At 46.4% G+C, this 8,148-nt stretch overlaps 1 long non-coding RNA gene and 1 pseudogene across 1 annotated transcript; both read left to right on the plus strand.

Annotated features, from left to right (window-relative positions):
- The first annotated feature begins 694 nt into the window (after window positions 1-694).
- Window positions 695-7,097, plus strand: LOC134479669 (uncharacterized). Its single transcript, XR_010053257.1, has 2 exons — window positions 695-2,936; window positions 6,332-7,097. It is a non-coding gene; the product is annotated as an uncharacterized LOC134479669 (long non-coding RNA).
- Window positions 5,896-6,332, plus strand: Gng5-ps2 (G protein subunit gamma 5, pseudogene 2; annotated as a pseudogene).
- Window positions 7,098-8,148: the final 1,051 nt, after the last annotated feature.

Raw genomic sequence — 8,148 nt, forward strand, 5'->3', positions numbered from 1 at the left:
ATCAAAAAGAAGGGGATCAAAATTGAGACAATAGCAGGGGCAAAAACTTGGAGCTCCTTTCACCGCAGCTGGCACTGTTTCCTGGGGCGGGGGGCAGCCATCACCCAGGCTAATTATATTAGGTGGCCTCATTATGGGAGGGACAGTGATGTGTCTTTATGGGAATAATGTACTTTCTGAAGAACAAGTCCCCTCTCTATTCACGCTCTGCTAGCATCACCATCTTGGTGGACTGGTTGGTTCATTCACGCCACAGCATCACCCGCACCATTGCTAGTGGTCCAGGAACTCTTTCCCTGTTCAACACAACCAGAATCAGGCTCGTGCCATGGAAGTTTATTGCTCTGACATCATGTAGATGGCAGAATGGCATCGTGAACTCTCTTGAGATGCCCGCTGAGAGATGGCATCTTGGGAAGTCAGAGACCGTCTTCTGAAGTGGTCAGATCAATGGCCAATATAGACTCTGGAAACCCAGGCATGGATATGGGAGCAGTTTCTCCCACCATTACACTTAATATTTCAGTTGAAGAGTGTTTTATTTTCTTCTTGGGACACTCATCTTGTGAGTCTGAGGTCCTTGTGCAACATGGAGAATCTCCACCAGGAAACCCAAGGCTGTTCATACCCTTGATCAAGGGCAAAAAATGCTCCGTCTGAGTGTGCCAGGTGTGTGTGTGTGTGTGTGTGAGTGTGCCAGTGTGTGTGTGTGCCTTCTCTTAAGGAGAAACTGGAATTGTTGCTACAGAATAGGAGTGGCCCTATTTAAACTCATTATACTGAGTGCCCGATCACGGCGAGCAGGCAACAGCAGAAACAATGGAGATTCCTGGATGCTGTGAGGAACCCTGCCAAGGTAGCAGCTCGGGGTCAGGAATCTGTAGCTGCATAGGGATCCCTGGCTGTCAGATTAGACCTGCCCAGATGTGGGCCTCTGGAGGGTCATTTTATTTTAGCTGCTTCCTTCCCTCTCTTGCTGCCTTATGTCCTGCTAAGGACTGGATAATGCAGTTCATGCAGTTCCGGAAAGGAATCTGACTGGCCTCCATTCCCATCAGGGTTGGGAGACGATGAAGCCGTTTGCTTTATTTTGGGGACCTGTGTTTCTATAGCTAAACAAGGGACCAGTATGGGAGCCGAGGGACAACAGGATGGTCTGAGATCGTTATTCTTAGACATGTTCTCTGCGTTGTCCTATCAAGCTCTGTGCCTGGGACACTGACCTCCACTAGGGCCACTGTCCCATTTGCTTTTCCTCATTCTTTGCCAGGAGATGCTGGCATGGGGCCAGAGAGCAGAGGAGAGCAAGGCCAGGTATTCCGATGCCCTCCTTCTCTGTCATTTTTGCCTTGCCACGGGGCAGGCAGTGTTACAGCTGCCAGCCAGCGAGGCTGATCTCGTGTGATTCTAGCTTTTGCTAAGCCAGTAGTAGCATGACCTGCCCCCCCCACCCTCTTCCCAGAGTCCCTGCCACAGACTTTCAGTGGTCAGGACTTATCCCTAAGTGACACCTCAGCACGTGTCTCTTCTGTGCTAACGGTGTCACAGCTCTGTAAGTTGTTCCTGTGTGCAATGCTCTTCAGCTAGGCACTTTGAAGGCTCCATGTTTCTTTCCAATACTCCACAGATCAGCAGGTAAAGCGGTTGAGAGGGAGGGTAGAGGTCAACTATTGTGAAAACATGGGGAAGTCTGAATAGGCCGGAATGAGATGCATGTTCTGAGACTGTCCAAAGCAAAAACAACGATGATCGTTATTGATCGGATCTCTCTCTCTTCTTTTTCATTATCTGTGAGAAAAATCTTATGAAACGGGGTCATAGGCACCAAAGTTAAGGGGTTTTTCTAGGATGCAGTCAATCGGTGCTGAAACTGAAACAAACTGGAACTGCTACCTTAATCTATAGCGATTGTCAGGACCTCGTAGTCCTGCCCTGCTATTACAGTGGAGGGAGCATTCTAGATAATGAGAACGCTGGTCTGGCACCGAGTTCCTGCCCTATCTATCCACAGTAAGTGGCTGACGTCATTTGTTCTCCCAGCATTCTTTAAGCCCATTCTTGAAATTCAAGTGTCTCTTTTAACATATCTATCAAAAATCTTTGTGTATAACTTATCAATTGATCATTTAGAACACCCAGCGAGAATATCTCTGTCACGCTTGAATTAGAACTTTGGCCTCAAATTCAGAAACCGAACTGGACCAAGTGAAGCTTCCAGAACCTCTATGGCGCCCACAGCCGTGGCCCTTACTGACATATTTGTGGGTAGCCTTCTGGGTTCCCTAGGGCTTGGCTGAGCCCCTGATTTCGGTGCTCTGTCTCCTGCTGAAACAGCATCAAAGACTGTCAGTGTGTCAGGAGAAATACAGCGCATGCCTCTGCAACATGAACAATCTGCTGGGCATTCTTCTTGGTTCTTTGCACATTTTAGAATTAGTATTATATGTATTTTCTATAGACACTGCCCTAGCTTTGTTAAGCCTTTGAAGACAGGGAAATCTTCGGCCCAACTGACTAACCCAGTAGCATGAGAACAAGGTACAAGGCACAACCACATGTGCAAGATTTGAATGAAGGCTCGCCTTATCTCTGTGATACATTTATTTTTTTAACCTATTTCAATGACTTGTGCCTAGTGGAAATCAGGAACTTAGCACACAGCGGATACTTAGTTTTGGCTTTGTTTATTACACGTCAGTCCCAGTGTGGTGAATATAAGTGCAAAGGGGGGGACATTTCTATCCCAGACCCCAATCCCTTTATTCTTTTCTTCCAGGCCCCATCCATCTCCTAAGCAAAAGCTTCTTCCTTGAGCCCATGGAGAGCTTGGGTCGCCTCCTGAAGGAGTGAAATCCGGGAGCGCCCTCTAGAGGACAGCGGGGCTCAAAACCTCAGCTCACAAGATGTGTGCAGTTAATTTGTTTGTTCCTCCAGAGGTTGGTACCTCCTCTTGTGCTGTTTGTTCTGTTTGTACTGCGAGATCTATTTCCATTTCTTTCTGCTTTGTTCTGGACCCCAGGATGATGGTCTTCCTTTGCCTCCACCTCTTAGCTTGACTTCTAACCAGTAAAAATCACCCGTGTTGACAAGAGGGACATCGTTGGGGATATCATTTCTCTCAACTCCCCCAAACCGGGTTGTAGACAATGCTCCTCTACCAAACCCCACAGCTGCTCCCATGCAAACCCACATGTTCTACCATGCCTGGCTCCTTGGTGTCGGCTCCCTGGACACAGAAATGATGTCCTGATGAGGCCAGCTAACACCATGGTGGAGGTTTTGTCTCCAGCTTTGTGTCCCTTAATCCTGACTGTGCCCTTTTTTGTAAACAGCCCACGGATCAAGCTCTCCTCACTAGCCAGTCTGAGAATTTTTTTCTGGTTCCTGCTGGCTTCTACTGATACTGTATCCAAAATCTTTGACCTAAGTCTTATCTCTCTATCTCCCCAAAACCCTGTGCCCAGTAAACCAATTACGATGTAACAATGTATCACAGGATTCTCTGCAGAATACTTCCAGCAGCCAGGACTCAGTGACTCTTGTTCAACTCGTACATAACCTGCTCTCCCTCTGGCCCCTACCTAGCCCTAATTCACTTTCTGTTTAGAAACCTCCTGTTGAAAGGCTGTTTCTAACCCTTGGTACTCCTGTTTTCCTCAAGTGACTGACATCTATGCGATTTCTACCCTATTCAGCAGCTGCCGTGTATTTGGTTGATTTCACCTTTTCTTTAGTGTCTAGGAATATCTTGGGTAGTTTAATTACATTCTGTGATTAGATTAATTAATAATGCCTAATTCAACCCACACACATTTCCCTAGCCATGGGGATTTCTTCACGGGCGCTCTGATTGGCACTTTTGATATATGGTTGTGGGAAGGGATGCTGTCCCCTGCAACATTAAGGGGACAGCATTCAGCTGCACCTGTCACTGGAAGCCACCTCATCACTAAGGAGACTGTTAGTATGGGAAGGAAACTAGAAAAGAGGGAGGGCAGACTAAAGAGGATCGTGGAAAGCAGAGTTGTGCCCTTGATTAAACTATGTCCAGCTGTCTTGCAAGCTAGTCTGTCTGGGATGGGACTTTTGTTTTTAGAAATGCTTGCACTTCAACAAGTACATGTGCAAGCGTTCACACATGCACACACACAGTATTCAAAGAGTAGCAGCCAATTTTTTTTTTCCGGAGCGGAGGACCAAACCCAGGACCTTGTGCTTGCTAGGCAAGCGCTCTACCACTGTGCTAAATCCCCAACCCCGGGATGGGACTTTTGATTATAACAAAGTAAATATGTAATATTTGTGGTTAATTACTGTGGTGGTTTGAATGAAATTGAACCCCATAAGGTCATAAAAAGTGGCACTAAGTCTCAAATACTCAAGCCAGGCTCAGTCAGTCTCTCCTCCCTCCTTCCCTCCCTCCCTTCCTCCCTCCTTCCCTCCCTCTCTTCCTCCCTCCCTCCCTCACTCCCTCTCTCTCTTCCTGAGGCCTGCCAAACCATATGTAGAATTTGCAGCTACCTGTCCATCACCATGTCTGCCCACATGCTAACGTGCTTCTTGCCATGAATAATAATGGTAGTAGACTAAACCTCTAAACCGTAAGCCAGCCCCAATTAGATGTTTTCCTTTCTAAGAGTGGTCATGGTGACTCTTCACAGCAATGGAAGCTCTAAGACAGCAATGGAACATATACAACATACAATTACCAAAGTGACTGAGAACGCAGGTCACTTGACTGCTTATCTGCCTAGAATGTTCGAAGCACTGGCTGGGTTCTCTCTCCAGCACTATAGAGTTGGGATGCTGAGGTAGGAGAATCAGGGGTTCATGGTCATTCTTGGCTGCTTAAGGAGTTCAAGGCTAGCCCAGGATGCATAAAATTCCATGTGAAGGAAAAGCCAGCTCAATTACTGAATTATTTTCTTCCTTTTTTCAAACCCAAGTAAAGGAGCACTAGATGAAATCCTGGCTAGGTATATGGGGTAAGAAAGAAGACCCAAGCTTATGTGTGTTTTTGCTGATAGTAAGATATCCTCCAGTTGCCTGTAGTTTTTTGAAAATTTGGTTTTGTCCATAATTAAAATATTCATCTTAGCACACCCTATGTGTGTGCACCTCCATGTGTGCACACCCCATGTGTATATGCCCCATGTGTGCACTCCCCATGTGTGCACACCCCATGTATATACTCCCCATGTGTGCACATCCCATGTATGCACACCCCATGTGTGCGCACCTCCATGTGTGTATATCCCATGTATGCACACCCTATGTGTGCACACCCCATGTGTATACTCCCCATGTATGCACACCCCATGTGTATACGCCCCATGTGTGCACTCCCCATGTGTATATGCCCCATGTGTGCACTCCCTATGTGTATATGCCCCATGTGTGCACACCCCATGTGTATATGCCCCATGTGTGCACACCCCATGTGTATATGCCCCATGTGTGCACACCTCATGTGTATATGCCCCATGTGTGCACACCCCATGTGTGCACACCCCATGTATATACTCCCCATGTGTGCACACCCCATGTGTATATGCCCCATGTGTGTATTCCCCATGTGTGCACACCCCATGCCACAACTGAAAGTCAGACTGACAAGTTGGCACAGCTGTCTCCAGTGCCATGCTGGGTTCTTCTTTTTTTTGTTTTTATTTTATTTTCACTGGTGTCTTGCCTGCATGTATGTGTGAAAGCATCAAGTCCTCCAGAACTGGACTCAACAAATGTGAGCAGCTATGTATGTGCTAGGAATTGAACCTGCGTTCTCCGAAAGAGGAGCAGGTGCTCGTAACCACTAGACCATCTCTCTAACACACACACACACACACACACACACACACACACACACACACACACACACACACATGCACACCGCCCATGTAGGGTTCTTCTAATGTATCAGCCATGAAGAAGGCGTTTCTGCAGCACCAGCTGGAGGCCAGGCTCAACCACAGGCAGCTTAAAAAGTTCCGTCAGCAGAAAGCTCAACATGGCCCTCTGTTTACTGGATGTCTTCAAATTCCAATGCCTTCAGATCCCAGAAAGTCTGTTCCCTTTTGTAGTCCTATTTCTCTAGGTGTCTCAAACCACCTTTCATGAACCAGAGAATAGAAGAGAACTAAGTTTGAAGTATATACAAAAGCTTCTCTATAACACAGCTGTAAATATACAATCTTCCTCCCACTTGTCTGTCCTTAACATCTACCTCTCTGAATTTTCATCAGAAGCTTTTCCTCTCTCTTGACTCCACTCTAATCTAATTTGCTGCTTCTTGCTCAGAAGTCCTGCATGGTGTTTCATCTCCTTCCCACAGAACTGCAGAACAAGCCACCTATGGTCTTGAGACCTCAGCAGACACCAGGGGAAAAAGGCAGGAAGAGTCCCTAATGTGTAAATGTGCCTTGCAGCTGGTGGCATTCTCTACTGAAGCCACAGTCCCTGCACAAATGTCCCTTGAAGAGCGGGGAGCGTATTGATGTCCTTGACTGATTTCACCAACCCTTCTGTTGAACCACGGATGCTGAAAGCCAGGGTCTGAGTCGGGTGTGGAAAGAACAAACCTGAAGGTACAAGAACGAAGTTCAACTGACTTTAGGAAGCAACTAATTCCTATCCAGGTCCTTCTTCAGCATGGATGGGCTTCCTCCTAGGAGCCAACATGACCCCTCACCTTTTGCTTTCCTTCTCCTCCCATGTGAAAAGCCATTTGGAGAGTTTGGAAGAAGGAGCCTTGTGTACTCAGCTCAACCAGGTAAACCTGTTTCTGTACGCCTTCGGGGAGAAGATACCTGGTTTGCGCTCCTCGCTGTAGGGTAACTATTCTGTCTTGCTGAGTCAGGGACTGGATTCTGGAGGAGGAGGTGTTTTTAGTTCAACTCAAGAATCTACTGCAGGCATGTTTGGTGGTAAGTGAAGTGGAGTTGGTTATTATTATAGAATCACTACCAGAGCTGACCCCATGATGGACGTGTGGCTCGGGTGCTCAATGTATTGGTTGGGAAAAAAATCTATTGAAATTCACAGGCATCCCGTTGTTTTAGAATTTTCTCCTACAACCCAGTTTTTTTTAAAAAAAGAAATTCCTGGGGTGGAGAGACGGCTCAGCGGTTAAGAGCACTGACTGCTCTTCCAGAGGTCCTTAGTTCAAATCCCAGCAACCACATGGTGGCTCCCAACCATCTGTAATGAGATCTGATGCTTCTTCTGGTGCGTCTGAAGACAGCTACAGTACTCATATATAATAAATAAATAAATCTTTAAAAAAGAATTCCCCAACCCTACTTTTACCTTTTACTGATAGTAATTTACTAATTGTAGGAAGATGTTTAATCAAAGCTTGACTTCCCATCTTATTTATCATGATAGCTTGACTTCCCATCTCACCATGATAATTTCAACAATTTGCTATCACTGGGGCTGTATAATCTTTCTGAGAGTGAACAGAAGCTGTCCCTTGTAGAAAAGGGTGGCCTTTTCCAGCTCTCTGTAGTTCCAAGCTAGTCAGGGTGCTGGTTTGGGCAAAATATAAACAGGCGTCCAGTAAACCTGAGGTGGTTACGCAGGGATTCCATTATTAGTAGAACGGAAATGGCATAGCTACATCCAAGACAACTCATGCAGTTGAGTTAGGCCACCCAAATTGCCTCTGGAAACTCTCTATCTCACCTTTTACTGCCAGGCTACAAAAATGGATTCTCTATGTGTATCCACACTTACTAGTGTTCAGTGCCTAATTTAACTGTGTGGCCCATTTGTGCAAAGAAAATACCAACACGGGCCGAGAGCGAAAACCAATCTGAAAGAAACACCAGTGATCCCAAAAGTTAAGCCAAAAGTAGTTCCCTTTTAGGGAACTCAGGCTGGGTACAGTTGCACCTTTGTGATTGAGGGCCCAGCCTGGAGGCTTTGGTCCATCCCTGACAGAGTGAACAGAGCTGGGTATGTCAATGAGCCTTCCTGGGCCTCTGGTTTCCTAACTCTGAAAGGATCTGAAATGCTTGCTTACCAAAGCTAGTGTGTGTGTGTGTGTGTGTGTGTGTGTGTGTGTGTGTGTGTGTGTGTGTGTGTGTGCTGAATATTCATCAGAAAGATCAGCATGTGCAAAATGTAACAGCAACATGACTCAGTAGT

This window comes from Rattus norvegicus, chromosome 7, assembly GCF_036323735.1.
Source record: "Rattus norvegicus strain BN/NHsdMcwi chromosome 7, GRCr8, whole genome shotgun sequence".
NCBI lineage: Eukaryota > Metazoa > Chordata > Mammalia > Rodentia > Muridae > Rattus > Rattus norvegicus.